Source organism: Patagioenas fasciata, chromosome 10, assembly GCF_037038585.1.
Source record: "Patagioenas fasciata isolate bPatFas1 chromosome 10, bPatFas1.hap1, whole genome shotgun sequence".
Taxonomy (NCBI): domain Eukaryota; kingdom Metazoa; phylum Chordata; class Aves; order Columbiformes; family Columbidae; genus Patagioenas; species Patagioenas fasciata.
The window spans coordinates 19,015,945-19,033,334 of NC_092529.1; the positions used below are offsets into that span (position 1 = coordinate 19,015,945).

Here is a 17,390-nt window from a genome sequence, read left to right on the forward strand (position 1 = left end):
AGCACAGCAGAGAAATCCGGATGCAGCCTATGTGTTCCAATAGATTTGCTCCTTTGCAGTTCCTTCAGGAGGCAGGACAGAAGCAGAAAGGATCTCTGTATGTGTACATGTGCATTTCCAGGCAAGTGAAGGAATTTGGTGTCTTTGTTAATGATGTTTTGTTAGCAGACTTAAGTTAACTTCTTGGAATCAAATTTGTTAAAGTGACTCTTATTTTTTTTCTTTCGGACTAAAATGCCTTGTAAAAGTCGTTGTGAGATGGGTTTCAGTCTCTTCTGTCTCTTTGATGTTATTACTTTATTTGCTATTTGCGTTGCAGAACTGTTGAGGACCGGGGTCTTGTGCCTAGAACAAGTGCAATTAAAACCAAATTTCAACAAATTATTCCTATATTTTTGTCTTAGTAAGACATGACAATACAGATAGACCTTCAAAAGGGCTTAAAGGAGAATGTTGTGTTTATATACAGAGTGATTATATTATAAAAATCCATGTACACCTCTTAGCCATACTGCTGCATGGCTAACTTAGTAAATGAGAAACTATGGACCAATATCACTGCAGGAGGAAAACCAGGGCTGTAGAGAGAAGTGGTAGGAGAGATCTCTTGGGCCCCGGAGAGTCCTGTGTTGAGGAAAAGGGATGAAAAGCTGCAAATATGGATGTGGTGGCTCTAAGTGAAGCTCTAGGAAGAACCTGACAGCAGAGTTGCTGGGAGCTTGCCATTCATCTACCTGTCTATGTCTGAGATTGATAGTTTATCAACCATCTTAAATTGAAAGGACAAGGGAAGTTTCTAAGATGAACAGATTCACACACAAGCAAAAATTCCTCTTGCCTGCATCATCTGTGCAGAACAAGCTGCTAGTTTGTGGTACAGCTTTACAAAGCCCAGCTCCTGGTGGATTAGCTCTGAAATGCTCTCAAAAACGCAAACACATTATTCTACCTCCTGCATCTTTTTCTGATAGTAGCTTCTCAAAAGTCCCGCATTTGAGGCAGTAAAATGTGGCTTTCAGCTGAAGCTGAATTGTGGTGTGTTACTGCTATGGAGTCCTGAGTTTTGCTGTATGAAAACACAGTTCTAGGTAATCACATATATTTCCCAAATGATGATAAATTTCTAATCCAGCTGCAAATTCTAGTCATGCCCACTGTTCATTCAGGCTTCTGCAGAACCACCAGCTCCAGTGAACTGTAACCATACATAAAATAAATTGGTACATAATGTTATTTATAGTGTTGTACCAACATTTCCCAACCAAATGTTGAAATGTCAATGTGTTTGTGGCACAGGGATGCTGATAAGGGCTGTCTTGAAGGTAAAGAGATGAGGCAGGCAAGGTATTGAGCTGCTGTTCCTGCACAACCAACTGCTCTGAAGTGTAGCACATTGCAGGCAAGGGGAGTCAAAGAGATGTCTCTGCTGCAAGTTTGAGTTAAATTGTGCTTTGAGGTTTGCTTAATTTTGGAATTACAATTTGATTGTAAAGTGGATAAAATCAACTTTCCATGTTTTACCAGGGGGTGTCCCTGAAATCGCAGGGACAAGGAAGGTAGAGGGAAAATGAGAAAATACAGGGTGGTCTGTCTTAACAGGGTTTGTAGGTCAGTGGTTAATGAAAGTGTAGCTGGTTTCAGAGGGTCACTTTCATGCCCAAGAGGCAGGCTCCCATCCCCGGACTTCCCCATCGGGCTGTAAGCTGAGAGCTCCCAGCCGCTTGTCCAGCGGGTACCGGAGCAGCCTTCCAGCGGGAGTAGCTGGGATGGGGCTGTGCCTGGAGAGCTGCGAGACTCCTGACCTTCGGCTCAGCTCTGGGGTTTGATCTCCTCTTTACTGTGGGAGAAGCTTTGTTTGGTTTCTTTTGCTCAGTCAGCACAGAAACATGCACATCTATCTTTACAGACTGAGACTGCTCTCATGTTTAATTCTTACTGAACAAGTGAGGTATTGTTCACTAATTCTGAGAGCTGTTTGTTAGTTTTTTTTAGGAAAAAAATCTCCTTTCTCCCTTGTAGCAAAGAAAGCTAATTGAAGTAACAACTGGTTTAACACTATCTTGTTTTTAAAAAAAAAATAATCAAATAAATGTTTAACATTTTAACAAAGTTCAGTACATGCTTCAGCAGTACTGCATCTGTGTCTCCTCTGGTCTTTTTTTAAGCTTGGCATACAAAGTACTATTTAAATACCATGGTGAAAAGGGCAAGTGTTCAATTTAATGACTTTGAAATTATTCTGGAATTAAATCCTGGGCAATATATCTCAGTCGAGCAGTGTTGCATGTAGTCACATGCAGCTAATGAGCCATCAAAGGCAATGCTTTAAATCTCCATGCGTACAGTACACAGATCCTTTATTTTTGCTGTCATAACACAAATCACCAACCTTGATTCTAAATTCAACACAGGTAAAAGGAGGAGGAAAAAAAAAAAAAAAGATAAAGGAAAAGGAAAAAAAATAAAAGGAGGGAGTAACTTTGTGGCTAATTGGAAAGAAATTTGAAACAACAGTTGGGGTTTCTTTCAACACCATTAATCACCTCTGCTGGAACATCCTTCACAACCAAAGCTTTTATTGTCCTTGTTGCTATTCTCCCTCTTTAACATGGTACAAGCTGTACATACTCTTTATTGTTCTTGAAAGCTGTTTCTTTCATGCTGTGGTGGAAGGGCTTAGAGTAGGATCCATTCCAGCTCCCTTGGTCTTGCCAGGGCTGTAGGTTTTCTGTCTTCTGGTGCCCTGAGCAATAAGGACATGGCTGCTCCTGCCCTATGGTCTCCGTGGGTGGAGATGCTCATTCATCTTCTACACTGTCCAACACAGCAAGGCTGAGACCTCGAAGACATCATGCGATGAAAATATGAAGCCATAATGGGAGGGTGCAAGACAATATTTGTGTACAGAATCAGGACATGGGTTCTGCCAGCATTTCCTTCCCCTGCCTGTTTTCCCCCAGGCAAAAATAAACATATGCAACAGCTTTGGATCTGTGCTGGTTGCCTGCAGGCTGCTTAATGGCCAGTGTAAAATGCCATTATCCAACTCCATAACTGTGAGCATTCACCTTGCTAAAATCCTTGAGGTACCTGGAAAGAGGAGGATCTGCTGAGGGTGAACACGTGAAAAGCCGCATCAATGGCCTTGGCCACCTTGATTTTCACAGAGCCTATGGTGAGATCAAAGTACGTTTTCACCAACCTGTTTTCCATGTGGTACAGCCATTTGCTGGCAAGACAGCTGAATGGGTGTTGGGTGTGTATATTGTTGTTTTTGTTTTTTGGTTTGGTTTTATTTTTTTTTTTTCAATTTACTTTTAAAAGTGAGAAGTCATCACTGCCCATAGGCAACCTGGTAGCCGTGAAGTGAGGGACCATACAGTCAGCATGCGTTGTTCTCAGAGCCTTTTCTTGACTGGTTTGTGTTTTGGACAGCCTCATGGGGCGGGTTTTTAATTACTCATGTCAGATATCCTTTAATTGCATGATGATGATGGAAGCTAAAAAATGAGGAACTGTGAGAAACACCCTTTTTTGTTAGGTGAAAGATGTTTGTAGGCTAAGAGGTAGTGCTTACCTTAAACACTGAAATGCCAAAGGTGGTTAAAAAGCTGGGAGCAGGGAAAAGTTCTTACCAGCTCTACAGCTGCATCAGTACGACACAGAGGAATTAACCTGTCCAGAGATGTTGGGAGGAGATCACTTAAGCCCGACCTTAACCACAGAGGTGTGTTTGAATGCCATGGCTCAGTGTCCGCGTGCTGTTCCCAGGTACTATGAAGCCACATGTGTATGTAGATCACGTACCTGTGTAGAAATGCTCTTGTTTGTACTATCCACGAGAGATGAGTGAAAGAAGCCTGAGTTGGAATTTGTAGCTATGATAATCCTTTAAAAAATAATTAATAATCTAGTAAGCAATAATGAAAAATGCTTTAGAGACTGGAGGAGAGAACTATGAGTCCTTCAGTCTGCTGCCTTAACCATTCCCAAATTCTTATGGTTTATCTCTGCAACGTAATTTTTGAGCAAAATAATGTTTGTGTATTCTTATTTAAATGCTATCATCAGTTTTCACTAATGGAGTGGTTAAGAGGTTATAACACTTTCTGAGCTTTGAATTTTCTCTAGTTTTGATCCTCAGGCAATATGACTCAGATTTTGTGAGATGTCTAACTTTCTGGCAAAAAAAAAACCCATAGAAAACAAATCAAGCTTTACTGTTATAATTAAAGTAACATTTTCTACTTTGAAACGTTTATGTCTATGTTTATGCATGCATGTTTATATAATATATGCAGGTCTGCAGGTTTTTTTCCTATAGTGGAAGTTCTATTTTCTTTAAAAAAGGCATCAGTGAAGACTGGTCATCTTTGTATTCAGCATATGTTAATGTGATAAATACAGATATTTTTCCCTGTACCATTGCAAATATTTATAAACTACACATCACTGCAATTTACTTTAAAATGTATTTTCTCTCACAGGGGTTTCCTCTGTTTGTCGTGGTATTTATCCAACCAGGAAACACTGAAAAATGGGAATGTGTTAACAGAACAAGCTGGAAGGATACAAATCATTCTGTTTCTGCCCCTCTGTGGGAATAATGTGAATATTTATAGATCTGGAAAGCTTTCAGGAGTCTTTAATAAGTGAGAGCCAAACCATTCTCTTTGTGCTGATGCCATTTCTTGTTTTGACCTGAACATCCATCAGCTAGGAGCTGTAGCACCAAGGAGACTGAATCAAATCAGTCATCTCTACTTAGTCCAAATTTGTGGGTTTTTCCTGTTAAAATTGCTATAGAGCAGGAGCGAAGGCACAGAGCCCCCGAAGGGTAACATTGCTCCCAGCACATGGCAAAAACGACACTTAAATGCAGTCCTCTTGAGGAGTGGGAAGCTTGTGGCTTCTTGCTTTCAGACACTACTGTGAAGTTACATGGGTTGAATGTGAGACCTATTCAACTTGCTTGTCTCGGGCAGGTAGCAGTATTCCCTATGTAATGTTTAGCAGTGGTTTCCAGGCCTCTGTAGTGGTTGTCTTTTGCCAAACTGTTTTATATGGAAGGTGGGTAGGATTTTATGAGGAGTGAAAGTCTGCTGATAAGACAAAAGAGGAGGTTCCAGTGAGCTCGTCTTGCTTATTGAAGCCAACTGATGGAGTGGGGAAAGAAGGAGGGTTAACATGATCTGGTGGGAAAGCAGAAACCAGAAAAAGCACTTCAAAGCGAAGGCTGAGCAGGGGTCAGAAGCAGTGTCAGGTCCAAAGAGAAATGGAGAGGGGAAAACCTGAACTCCCTGCACCTTCCCTGACAAAGAGAGCAGTGTCGGATAATAGAGGGAGTAGTGGAGGCTGGCGAAAATGGACATGCTGCAGTGAAGAGGAGGTTAGAGAAATCTGTGGAAAAGAAAATTCACTACAATTAAAAAAAAAAAAAGTAGATTATCTCATGAAAAATCAATTTTTCCTGTTGTCTTTTTTTTTTTTTTTTTTTTGAGTTTTCAGGAACAAGGTCGGAGCAGAGCTCCTGAAATTGAGTGGGAGGGTGTGTATGTGTCTTCTCAGAGATGTAAGGCTGGGTTTTACTATAGCTTCTTCACACAACTCTTTAATGTAAAGGTCATATTTGAGACTGTGTTTGTTGGCTTTAGGATTGAAAGCCTGTTCTGACCAGGGCAAATGTCCCCTTTTCTGTAATACAGCACCAGCCTAACTTAAAGGTGCAGGATAGATCCTCAGTTCTCTGAGTATGTTTTATTGATTTGTTTTGGCTGCATGTTTAACAAAGGCTCATTTGTGATTGTAGATACTATAAAACCTCCCAGGATGTTAAGTTTTATCAGAATATTTTGCCTGAGAATGTCGTGTAGGCACGAAGCAACCACATCCTATAACAGTAAATGGTCACACAAGGACTGAAAAGTTGTTGATTATACAGTGTCCCTAATAAACTTATGTGGTATCTAAGGATGGAGGCAAAGCAATTGCAAACCAAGAAGACAGAGCAGGAAGAATGGATTACAGTTGCTTCAATCTGCATTAGATCCACTTTGGGGTGGGAGAATAAGTGTGAAGTATGACCAAGCAAGACACAAGGACATGCACTGGTTGTGCTGGGGTCACATCCAGACAACTTTCATCTATACCCAGCCGCAAGTGTTGCCAGAAAGTGGGGTATGGGACCACCTCAGTTGGCCACACATGCAGCTTCACAGTGGGATTATCTTGAGGAGAGGACTGACTGGCTTATGCCAAAGCAGAGAAGAGGTTCCTACTGACTTGTGCGGAAGCACTGGCCCTGTGCCTGGTTGTTGTCAAGCTACTTGGCAAATTGTCGGGGAGTTTAGATTTCTAGGGTCTGCTGGTTCAGTGCCTGTTGGCCATTCAGGCTGGCTCTGGTGTCTACAGGTTTAGTATAGCTGTGTCCCAGCAGCTGCCTGGGTTGAGGGTATCGAGCTCCATGGATTCCTTAAGGAGGAGCCAGTGGTCTGGCAACCTCTGCTGTGCTCTCCTGACAGCCTCAGAACAAGCTTGGGGGACACCAGGCTCCCTCTCCCATTACTGGAGCCAGAGGAAAAAAGAGTACCTGGCAACTTGAGAGACCAAAGAATGGGAATCTCAGCTGTTGCCAAATCTGGAAAAACTTCATATTGTTTTGATGTGTTTTTTTCTCTTATTTCCTCTCCATAAAGAATGCTGTAATTTCTAAACCTTCCTCTAAAACAGAATGATGATAATTCTATTCTAAACTCCCCATGGACTAAATTTGAGTCTACCCTCTACCCTCAAGATTCATTGGATTTTGTCTTGTGTGTCCTTTTCTCTAGAACAAACTATCTGATTTTCTGTGCTAGTATATTTGTCTTCAGGGTTAAACTGTCTTGACCATGCAGGCACTGTAAAGAGGTTGCTTTGTCTCTTCTTCTAGTGCTTAGACAAACCTTGTTAATACTATTTAGATGCTGTTTTCTGTTTGGTAACTGTTTGTCCTTTTAATAATCCTGGGACACAATGAAATCCATGTGTGGTCACTTCTCAGTCTCTACTCCTGAACTGCATGCTCCTTTTTCTGTCACCTCCCTGTCTTGTAGTGGGACTCCTGCTATCTTATTGCCATCAGCAAGGCTGTCCAACTGCTCCCTCTACGCTGGAGCAATCCCAAAATACAGTAAGCTCTTACAGTTAAGAGAAAATGTCTGTGTCAGGTGAAAACAGAGAACTTAAATGTCTCAGAACATCATTTGCATTAAAAATAATTGAAAGAAGAAGGGTCAGTATGGGAGATTGTGGCCTCCCCTCTCGTTTGGATGATTTCTGAGCTAAAAATCTCGATGAATGAGGTCATACTGTCCTCCGATGAAAAGGCTGTTATATTCAGCAGGTGAAATACACAAACATTTAATAAAGTGTCTGTGCACCAGTGTTATGTGATGTATTGGTCGTTAAGCAATCTTCAATCCCAGGAAAGCCAGGAATGGCTTTTTTGGTTTGTTTTAATGTTGAGAAGACATTGATAGCTGCAGCAGGAAAACATGCCATGAACTCAGGGCAAACACACTAATCTTTGACTACTGGCTATCTTGGACCTGAGTAAACACCTGGAATGGTAGTTTCATCATTTCTGTGGAGACAATAGCCCTCACCAAAAGCTCCATTTGTCCCCTTGCTGGTGTGAGCATCCTGGCCCAGCTCAGTTCTCTTTGCCTTTCTGTGCTTGCAGGAGAAGTGGTACTGTGTTCAAGAGACTCACCCGTGCCCTGGGTGCTGTGCCTTGTCCTGGGATTACCAGCCTGGTGTCTACAATAATTTAGTGCAGTCTCAATCTGTGGCTTTTGGGAGCTGTTGAGGTTTGCACATCAGCCATGCTGCAGCTTGGGGATAAGGTGATGTTCTGGTTAGTCTCAACCATATCAAAAAAAGAAAGGATTTGGTCCAAGTAGAATACCCCTCCTCATGTCCTCAGCAAACACAGTTATTACACGTACCGCATTTCAGGGACTCTGTGTTAGAGCATTTGGGAATTTTAATTAGTACGTCAAGTTGATGAATCACAAGTGCCACTTCTCACACTTCAGTATTATTTTTAGTCAGGCTATTAAATAATAATGCTTTTCAAAGCAAGAAAAACCACTTCAGTATAACATTGAGTCCTGAAGTACCCTAAACAATAATGCTGCTCCAAATTCCTGCTTTGTGTGTGATGAGGAGACCAGGACAAGCATAGGACTTTCTATTATGAGACGTGAGCCACTGCCACAGCTGAGAAATGGAGTAGGAAGGATATAAGGGAGTCTAATAACAACACAGAGGCAATACACAACCTGTACTCGCAGGAGAAGCTTTTACTCGTGCGTTCATGCCAATTAAAAGTTGCAGAATCCAAATGCAGCTTTGAGGTACCTGGCTATGAGCTCTGTGAGTCTCAGTGCGGAGTTGCCATTTCTGATGGCCTTCAAGCAACTGGGTGCTTGCTTGCACCAGCTGCCTAAGATGTCACAGAGACATTTCAGAAAGTCTGTTCTTCTAAGGCATCAGATAGCATGAATGCCTCTTACAATTGTCTTGCTAAATACCCTTGGGCTCACTGGCTTGCAATTCAAAAGCAGGCAGTAATAAAACTCTCCCAGAATGTTGTAGCTTTTTCTCCTCCCTGCCAATAAACTCTTGAGTTATTTTACACATTAGGTTGTCTTTTAGTGTAGCAAAAAGAAAAAAATTCAGATGACGTGCTTATTTAAGCAAGATGTTGGTGTCACTTTTTTTTTTTCTACTCTGTTGTGCTGCATCCACCCATATTCTGCAGGAATGAGCTTCTTGATGCAGTTTGATTTGTGTTGTTGGTTGGCTGGTTTTTATGACCTTCCTTCTATTCTAGCAGTTTGGTGCCTGGGGGGCCCGTGGAGATGGGTCCGTGTGAAGTTGTCTGTTCCCTTCTTCCTTCTGTCATTGCCTTCTGCTCCCACTTCTGTTACTTCTTCCTTTGTAACGGCTGTTCAAGGAGGATGGGGAATTGACTGTCAGGACACATTGGACCCTCAGTCCAGATTGTTGCAGCTCATTTTCTAGATTTGCTATGTACTGCTGAAAGAACATGAGCAATATTTGTTATTGTGTATTACAATAGCAGCCAGGGGGCAAAGCAAATGCAAGGACCTTTGTGTTTGCCATCATGCAGGCAGAAATCCTACCCCATGAAATACCAAAATGCACAAGACAGGCGTTGAGTTAGGGAATGTCCAGCCACTGGGGGATTCCCACTTGGTAGGCAGTTGTACTTTGGGATGGATTTCTCTCTGTAGAGCTGGAGTAATGATTTCTTTTGTCAATGTTGTGTTTGTCATACGTGAAAAGTTTGATTATTTTGGTGTTGGAACAATAATAACGAACCTTTCATTTTACTTTTTCCTTCTATATTTCCTCCTCTCTGAGGCTGTGTGTTTCTATGCATTCACTTTTTTCTCACACCCCTGTTTTTTGTTTAAACATAGGCTCACAGCAAGTCCATCAATCCCAAACCAGACTTTATACTCTCTTTTCCTATTGAGAGATCATTTACATGTGCAGCAATGTCACCAAGATCACTAAAGACTGCTTGTTTAAAATCTGCATGATTGCCTTTCAAAGTATAGTTGGAAATCCGTGGTTTACCTCCCTATTTTGTTTAAAGGAACTAAACTTCATTTGGAAAGGTTTTGATGCACTGCAGGACTTGGGGCAGCCTGAAGCTCCATGTGTGTGGAAGAGCTGACAAAATAATGGTTTGGACTCAAAAGTTTTACCTCTACAAAAAAAGCTGCTTACTGCTCAGCAGAGACTCAAACAAGGAGTATTTTATACTATAACACTCTAGTTCACATGAGCAGAGAATGAAAGACAGCCACTTCAGGGTAGAGTGTAGACTTTGAGAGACTGACCTAAGCAGGCTAAGACAAGAGATCACAGGAACTAAAGGACAGCTCTAATCGGGTGTTAGTCAGCCCTTACTGCACACTCTGCATCTTCAGTTGCCAAAAACTCTGGAAGCTGAGTGTGTTCCCATCCTGAGGAACTTAATTATAATGTAAAAAAGTCACTACCCTTAACACAGAAATTTCATAACTTTTGCATTAATCATTTTCTGTGCCATAATTTAAGGCTTTTGCATCTCAAAGCTCTATTGGGGTGACTATAATGAAATAGCAGCAGTGGCTGAAAATTTTATAGTTCATTTGGTAATTTGTAGATGTGTTGTCAGAGTTACCTTTTATGCTTAATCAGTTTTTGTTAAGCATCTAATAGTATGCTATAGAAACATCAACGGATGACATATGTAATGTTGTCTGATTTTCGGTTACAAAGAGTAGGAAGCTTTCACCCATTTTCATCATCACTAGCTGTGAGGCATCAGGTATTGGGAGAGGGATCCTGTGTTGTCCTCTGTGAAGAAGAGGGACCCTCTTGCCCTGAGAGTTGGGCAAAGCATACAAATAGTTGACCTGTATCTTTCTGGAGACTAGTGATGACAAGGAGTAGTCATAGTTCCTGTTCCAAACACAGCCTCCTTAAAGACTCCACAGGTGAATACGAGCCATAGTTGGTGATTTCACCTGTAAGACAGCTCAGCTGAAGAGCAGATTTTTGGCTCAGTTTTCTCCTAGCCTACAGGGTACAGTCCACTTGAGGTAAAGAACATCATTCATTATTCTCTGTCAGAGGAGCACTACTCCTGGGAAAAAAGGGTATACCTGATTACCAGAAGAGCTTTGGTGGATCTTTTCCATCAGTTAGAGACTACATGAAGAGCTACATTTTCCAAATTGAGTGCAGAAAATGTATGGAAGATATCTGAAAAGGACCACCTGGGAGTTAATGCTGGTGAACTTTATTTGAAAGCCCTTGATAAGGACTCCAGTTTTAGATTAATTAGAGATATCATGAGAACAAAGCCAAATACCAACAGGCTCTTGGAATAAAGCAATAATACCTTAACTAAGTTCTATTACAATAAGATGGATTTTTGTCTTTGCAGTAGTCTTGCACAGACTGGAAAGTCAACATTTTATATGATGTGATACTCCCATTAAAAAACAAATAAACAAAAAAACCCACCAGCATCTACAGCAGACCTAACCAAACCAACTTAATTTCTGTTAGCAGAGATGTGTCCGTCGAATGTGTATAATTGTATAAGTGTTGTGTGTTTCTCTCTTGTGCTTTGAGTAATTTTCTGTTACCTCACAAACATCTCACTTTTACTGTGAGAACCAGTATTGTGCAGACCTCGTATATACAAGGAGCTTTGTTGCACGAAGCGTCAGCTCTTGGAAGCAGTTCCTTGCATTTTGACTGAATCCAGCCACTTGGGTTTTAAGTAGTTAATTCAGCCTTTTGTGTGCACACATCCTATACTGATGTCAATAACGATTGTGCAAGAATATTTAAAAGTGCAATTGGTCCTTATAAGTAGGGTAATTTGCCCTTTATATGTATTCTTAATATATAGGGGAAGTGAAATGTTTTTCGTCACCTCTGCCTTATTGTTGCTGAAACTGTGTGTTTATTTTGGGGGCAAAAACATAGCAGGAGAATGTTTGGTACGAAACCAAGATTTGCTCTTGTAACCAAAACGTAAATGGTGGGCTCCCAGAAGTTGTGGATGTACTTCATTGAGAGTAGAGTTGCAGGTTAAACAAATAACCTACTTTGCAGAAAGACAGGATGTAGAAATTGAGCATTTCAAGGTTTTTCTAAGCTTATAAATATCTTTTTTTGTCTTTGACAGATATGATGATACAGAATGTGCTTTTGGAGATATTTACTTTTAGTTAGGGCTTTGTAGAAAAATATTATATTGGTGCCTGTCAATTGGTATGGGAATAGCTATTCCTTACATAGTAACATTATAAAAAGTGGCACTTTGAAGAGGTTATGAAAATTTCTTCCTGCCATGCTGTTCCATGACTGCTGCTTCATTTCAGAACACAGGAAGAACAAGCAGCTATGGTTACCTAATGGTGCCAGAAGAGCACCATCCTCTTTCACCTTTTGCTGCATTGTTAATGGTAAAGCATGAATCATAGTTATCGCTTGGTACATTTTCATAATGATGTATGGTGATTCGGATGTGCGTCTCTGTAATTAATGAGAGGGAGTTGCATGGCTAATTCCCTGTGTGCTGCTGACATCCTGTCTGCAGCTTTGTCCCTGATCTTTTACTTACGTGTCTCAAGCAGCCGGTTATTGCATTACATCCTTGTATTATATAAATGAAGCCTTGACCTTTGTCCTTTGCAATACTGGTTCAGAAGAGTTTTAATTCAATTTGGAAAAGAAGCTTGAGCGTTCAAACCATTTGAATCTCTGTATACAATTTAAACGTTGATGGGACTACTTCTGCTCAGGAGAAAAGCACAGCACTAAAGCTAAGAAATTGCCTTCTAGATCTTTGTCATTGACAAATGAGTGTGTGTTTCTTCAGATTGAAACTATGCAGGACGTCCCTTCTGGGCAGGGAGTGTGCATACTCCTCTGCATTGCAAGGTATCATGGGCCTACAGAAATTATTAGCAGTGCAGTATTTTGTTTATTATTTCATCAAACAATTCTGGAACAATAACCCTCTTCAGGCAAGTTCCTTCCCCTGCTGTGGGCAAATCTCCAGTAGTATTTTTATTCTTTTTCCCATCACTGTGTTTTATAGTTTACTTAAGGCTTGTGTCTGTGAATCCTCCCTGATAAAACCATGCTGGTTCTAGAAGTACTGCAGTCCATTAAGACAGAGACCAGCTCATGGGTATATCGATTGGTGTCAGAAGTTCAGGACTTCTCCAGGAAGAGTCTGAGCTCTTTTCTTTGTATTTATGGGGTTTTTGTTTGTTGTTTGTGGGTGTTTTTTTTGTTTGTGGTGGGGTTTTTTGTGTGTTTGGTTTTGTCTGTTTCCCCTCAAATGTGTGTTAGAAGTGGAGGTAAGCAGTGTGCTTATGTCTCTGAGTATCTAAACCATGTTACTGTTGAGATTCAGATCACCACTGATGGAAAACTGGGATAAAGACACTTATCATCTGTGGATATTGTGAGATAAATTCATTAAAGATTTGGAGTATTAGAACTAGACATAATCTGGTATTTATTAATATCACTGTGATTTTAAGGTCACTAGTACCTCTGTGCAAATCCTAATTAAAGTAACTTTTTTTATAATGGAGACACAGATCCTCTAATTATCCAGGACATCTCAAATTAGAACCACAAATGACTGCTAAAAGTTGAGACTGCATGATGCGAAACATAATTGATTTTGAATATGTTATGACGTAACTGCTCTTAAGTGATGTACAATGTTCTTTTCTCCTGTTGGACATGTAACAATGTTTTGAAGAGAGACAGATGTGATTTATACCATTGCTGTAGATTTTTGGGAACAGAAACCTGAGAGAAATAAGTAAAGAAAACCAAAAAACTTGCTTGACTCTTTCACCCATTGCCACTTCTCCCTTGCCTTATTTAGTTAGAAGTGGCTTTCTATCAATTTCATATTATTTGCATATTGTAAACTGGGTGCAGCTACAAAATTAGAATTAAGAAATAGATATCTATCTTTTAATTCTTCATTTCAGATTTGTCGCATTAGTAGAGATTCCTAGCAAACCTCCAAAGGTTTCCTTTGGGAGAGGTAAAATAAACCTTGGTCATTGATAAGTTGACATACTCCATTTAGACTCCCATCCACCCAACCCCATTACTTTTCATACAATTATGTGTAAGCAGTGATTGCACAAAACTGCCTGGATTACATGTAAATGATACGTCTTAGGCATACAGGAGTTTTTGTAAATCATTTAAAGCAAGGCATTCTTCCATGCTTGGCAGAAGAAGGATACAGAGAGCTTTTGTACTTCACTTGCATCAAATTGAATATTCCTTTAATCACCCTGGAGAAGAATGCACTTGATTGCCTTCTGCAAGCTCTGCTGTTATTGTTTTTGGGTAGACCTGGTGGGTAACAGATGACCTGACTGCACACCACTGCCACCCCAGCCACCCCCTCGAATCCACCAGCTCTTCTCCCCTGGGCAAGAGCTGCTCTGCTGCAGTAGTAATTGTGCAACAGTCAAAAGGAAAGAATGCGAGGGAATAGCCGTTAATAATAAAGTTGGCAACCCCCCGTGAGGAGAGCTATTTTCGCATGAAAATCTTCTCCAAAGAAGCAATGAAGCTTTGCTTCATTTGATGCCTTATCAGGTAATTGCACAGAAGGCAATTTCCAGGTAAGGATTTTTTTTTTCTCCTGAATGACCGGTGAATACCTACCATTTAAAAACAGACAAAAAGCCCTGAACACTGCCCAAATTGTCTAAGAATTAGAACCCAGTGCAGAATTTTAATGTTGGTTTGACGTTTTGGTCAGTTGTTTGAGGGCCTTTTAATCCCTAATAAAAGGGTGCTAATAAGACAATAACTTCTATATGAGAGATTATTAATCTTCTAGAAGAGGAGAGAGAAACTGATGAAAGCTTGGGACTGGTTCTGCATATTGTTGCATGGTGATGTATTTAATTTTGAAGAATATTAAATCTGAACCTTATCCTCCTCTTCTGTATTTACAGAAAATAGTGAACATAAAGCCATAACTGAGAAAGTACATTGTGCTGTCATCAGTTTAGACATTTTTCTGAGAAATATTATGAAAAATTTATCTGCTTTACTATACTCAGCTTTCACTCATAAACTCCAAGTTTTAAGTAGTCACTTAATCTAGTTTCAATCCTCATTCAGTCAGCAACAGTGGAAAGGAGTTCTGTTCTGCTGGTGTCTTAAATCAACATAGTCAGTCTGACTACCAGAAAGCTAAGAGGAATTGCAGTCCTTGGCTTCCGATTATGAGCTAATTACTAATTTGAGAAATGAGACTTTTTCAGTGGACGTCTCATTCTGAAGCTGTGTTTTCTGGCAGTAATAAAAAAGGAGTTAAACTGCCTTTGATGCCTCCCCTCCAAAGAAGCAGTAAGGGTGTACCTGCAATGAGCCTTTCCCTGGTACTTTGGTGCATGGTGCTCAGTACAGAAGGGGTGAACCTCCCCCAGCAGGTAATGCTATTAGGCAAGAGCAAGAAGTGCTCATCCCATGTTTGGATCAGCTGCTAGAAAGTGGTTTGACATCGTGAACGGACAGAATGAACACATCATTCCTTGCAGAGTTCTACAAGTGTGTGGGAGCAGAGTTTTGCCTGTCCTATTTTTCATTGAATTTGTACATTAGAGGCTTTATTTTTGACCTGGTCAGCAAAATCTCTGAATATATATGTCTGCGCAAACAGGTGCAAACATTTGCTTATCTCCATCTGGATGCGAGGCAGTCCAGGCTGGGAACTGTGCAGTCATGTTTTATGCACTGAGGCAGTTCAACTCAGAATCAGCAATGCAAATAAAAGGAGACTTCCAGCTGCCAGCAGCTTGCATCTGGTGGGATCTGTGCGGGGCTGAAGGAGCGTATGGCTGCCTGTGACCATATGTGGAGAGATGTCAAATGTAAACATGAATCCAGTTAATTTTCACACGTTTGTTACAGCTTCCCTTGCGTCCACAGAGGCCTCCCACAGCCCTCCTCCTTCTTGATCTTGCCGGGAAATCTTGGATTAATGACAATGCAGGTTGTTCCTTGGCCTCATAATGTGGTGCCAGAAGTGAGGCAGCAGCTTCATCACAATATCGAACAGAGAGGCAAGCCAGGCTGGTAGGAGATTCAGTCTCATCAACCCATGTCATCCTCTCAATTTATCAGCTGCTGCCACAGAGAGCAGGGAGGAAGACTGATGGAAGGGGAAGGCTCTTTTAAAGAAACACCCAGGAGGTCATAAAATGTCTCTTAAATTGAGAGGAGGGGCTTTCTTGTAAATCAGCACTTTCCTGCTCACATCGTGTCCCCTAGCATGGCTTTCTGGATGCGTACATCCCTAAATAGAGTAACCAGGATGGGAATTGATTTGTGTCCCTGCTTCGATGCTTGTTCTTTTAATCAGAACCAAGGAAGAGAAAAATATCAATGATTTCTCATATGTGTACTAAGCACACGTTATGATCATTTATATTGTGTTTCCTGTGAGTATTTGGGGCCCACTTAAAGCAACAGCACAATGCTCTGCTAGTGTAGCATGCAGGTGTTCAAACTTCAGGAGGGCAAAGCAAGGTGGGGAAAAACTACTTGGCTTTGTGTTTGCATTTGTAAGTCCTGCAGAGATTTTGAGTGCCCTGTGCCGTGCCAGGGTGCAGTGTTGTGCCAGGGCGGTGGCTGTTGGGGCGGCTGCGACCGGACTCCCCATCCTGTGCGTGGGTGGACAGGGACAATGGCCTCAACCCGGCTGGTGAATCAGTGCGAGGACTCGCCCTGCAATCAGCTGCACCGGGATCAGGAAACAAGCCACCTGCCCTGCTTCCTCTCATTTAACCAGTTTATTTTTAAGTGGAAAAGGCTATGAGCTTTGTTCCTTTTTCTCAAGGACATCATGTCCTTTAGAGATCCCTAAAGGTTGCGGTGCAGTATGAGCAGTCACAGGGACCCTCCTTTGTGGGCCGTATCCTGGTATCTTCAGGCAGCATCAGGCACTAGAGCTGAGGATATTTGTGAGATGCACATGGACCAAACTACTAGGCAGTGTGGGAGAAACTCCTGATAACATCTGAGCCTCCTTCCTCTACATTCTGAAGGAGAGCAGTGGAAATTGTTAACAAATAAAGAAAAACAGGTCCTGGCTCTGCTGAGCCTGTGTTTTCCACACCTGCATCTAGTGACCATTACTCATGCAGCTGTGGGAGCAGTGAGGCTCTCGGGCTGAGTGGCAGCATGGTAGCCGTTAGTTCGATCTTCTACAGTGTTATATACTGTAAGCATGTCATGCACTCTGACATTTCCTCTGCTGTACATTTTGTGTAAGAAAAATGTGAATCTAAGATCAGTCTATGGACCAGTAGCACTTCCTCCACAGGGTTCCTCTTCTCATGAGTGGGATTTGAGATGTTCCCAGATTGTGAATCAGTACAAAGTAGTCCATCCCAGATACTGCAATTCTGATTTCCAAGAGTCTTCCTGTGTAGATCAGCTCTGGAAAAGTCAAGGTGGCCTGACCTAGTGAAAGTTTCATTCCTGTGTTTTGAAGAAATGTGTTGTGCTTGCATTCTCTCATTCAGCCATTGCTATGTCACCATCCCAAACCTTGTTACTGCATGTGAAGACTGGCGATCTAAGCCTTGGCTGGATGCTGTGGGTCTGAGTCCAGTGCTGTAGCCAAGTGAGATGTTCCGATGACGTGATGCTGCTTCTGGGACCTGAACTAGTCTGTCTCTGTGGCACAGCATCGCGCTGTGTAGATGTGCTAGTTTCCTCGTATGTCTGGCTGGGGCACCTCCAGCACA

The 17,390-nt window shown here is 41.5% G+C and overlaps 1 long non-coding RNA gene across 1 annotated transcript in view; it reads left to right on the forward strand.

The window, feature by feature from the left end:
* Nucleotides 1-17,390, forward strand: part of LOC136105983 (uncharacterized) — a 37,472-nt gene that overhangs the window by 17,412 nt on the left and 2,670 nt on the right. The window lies entirely within an intron of this gene.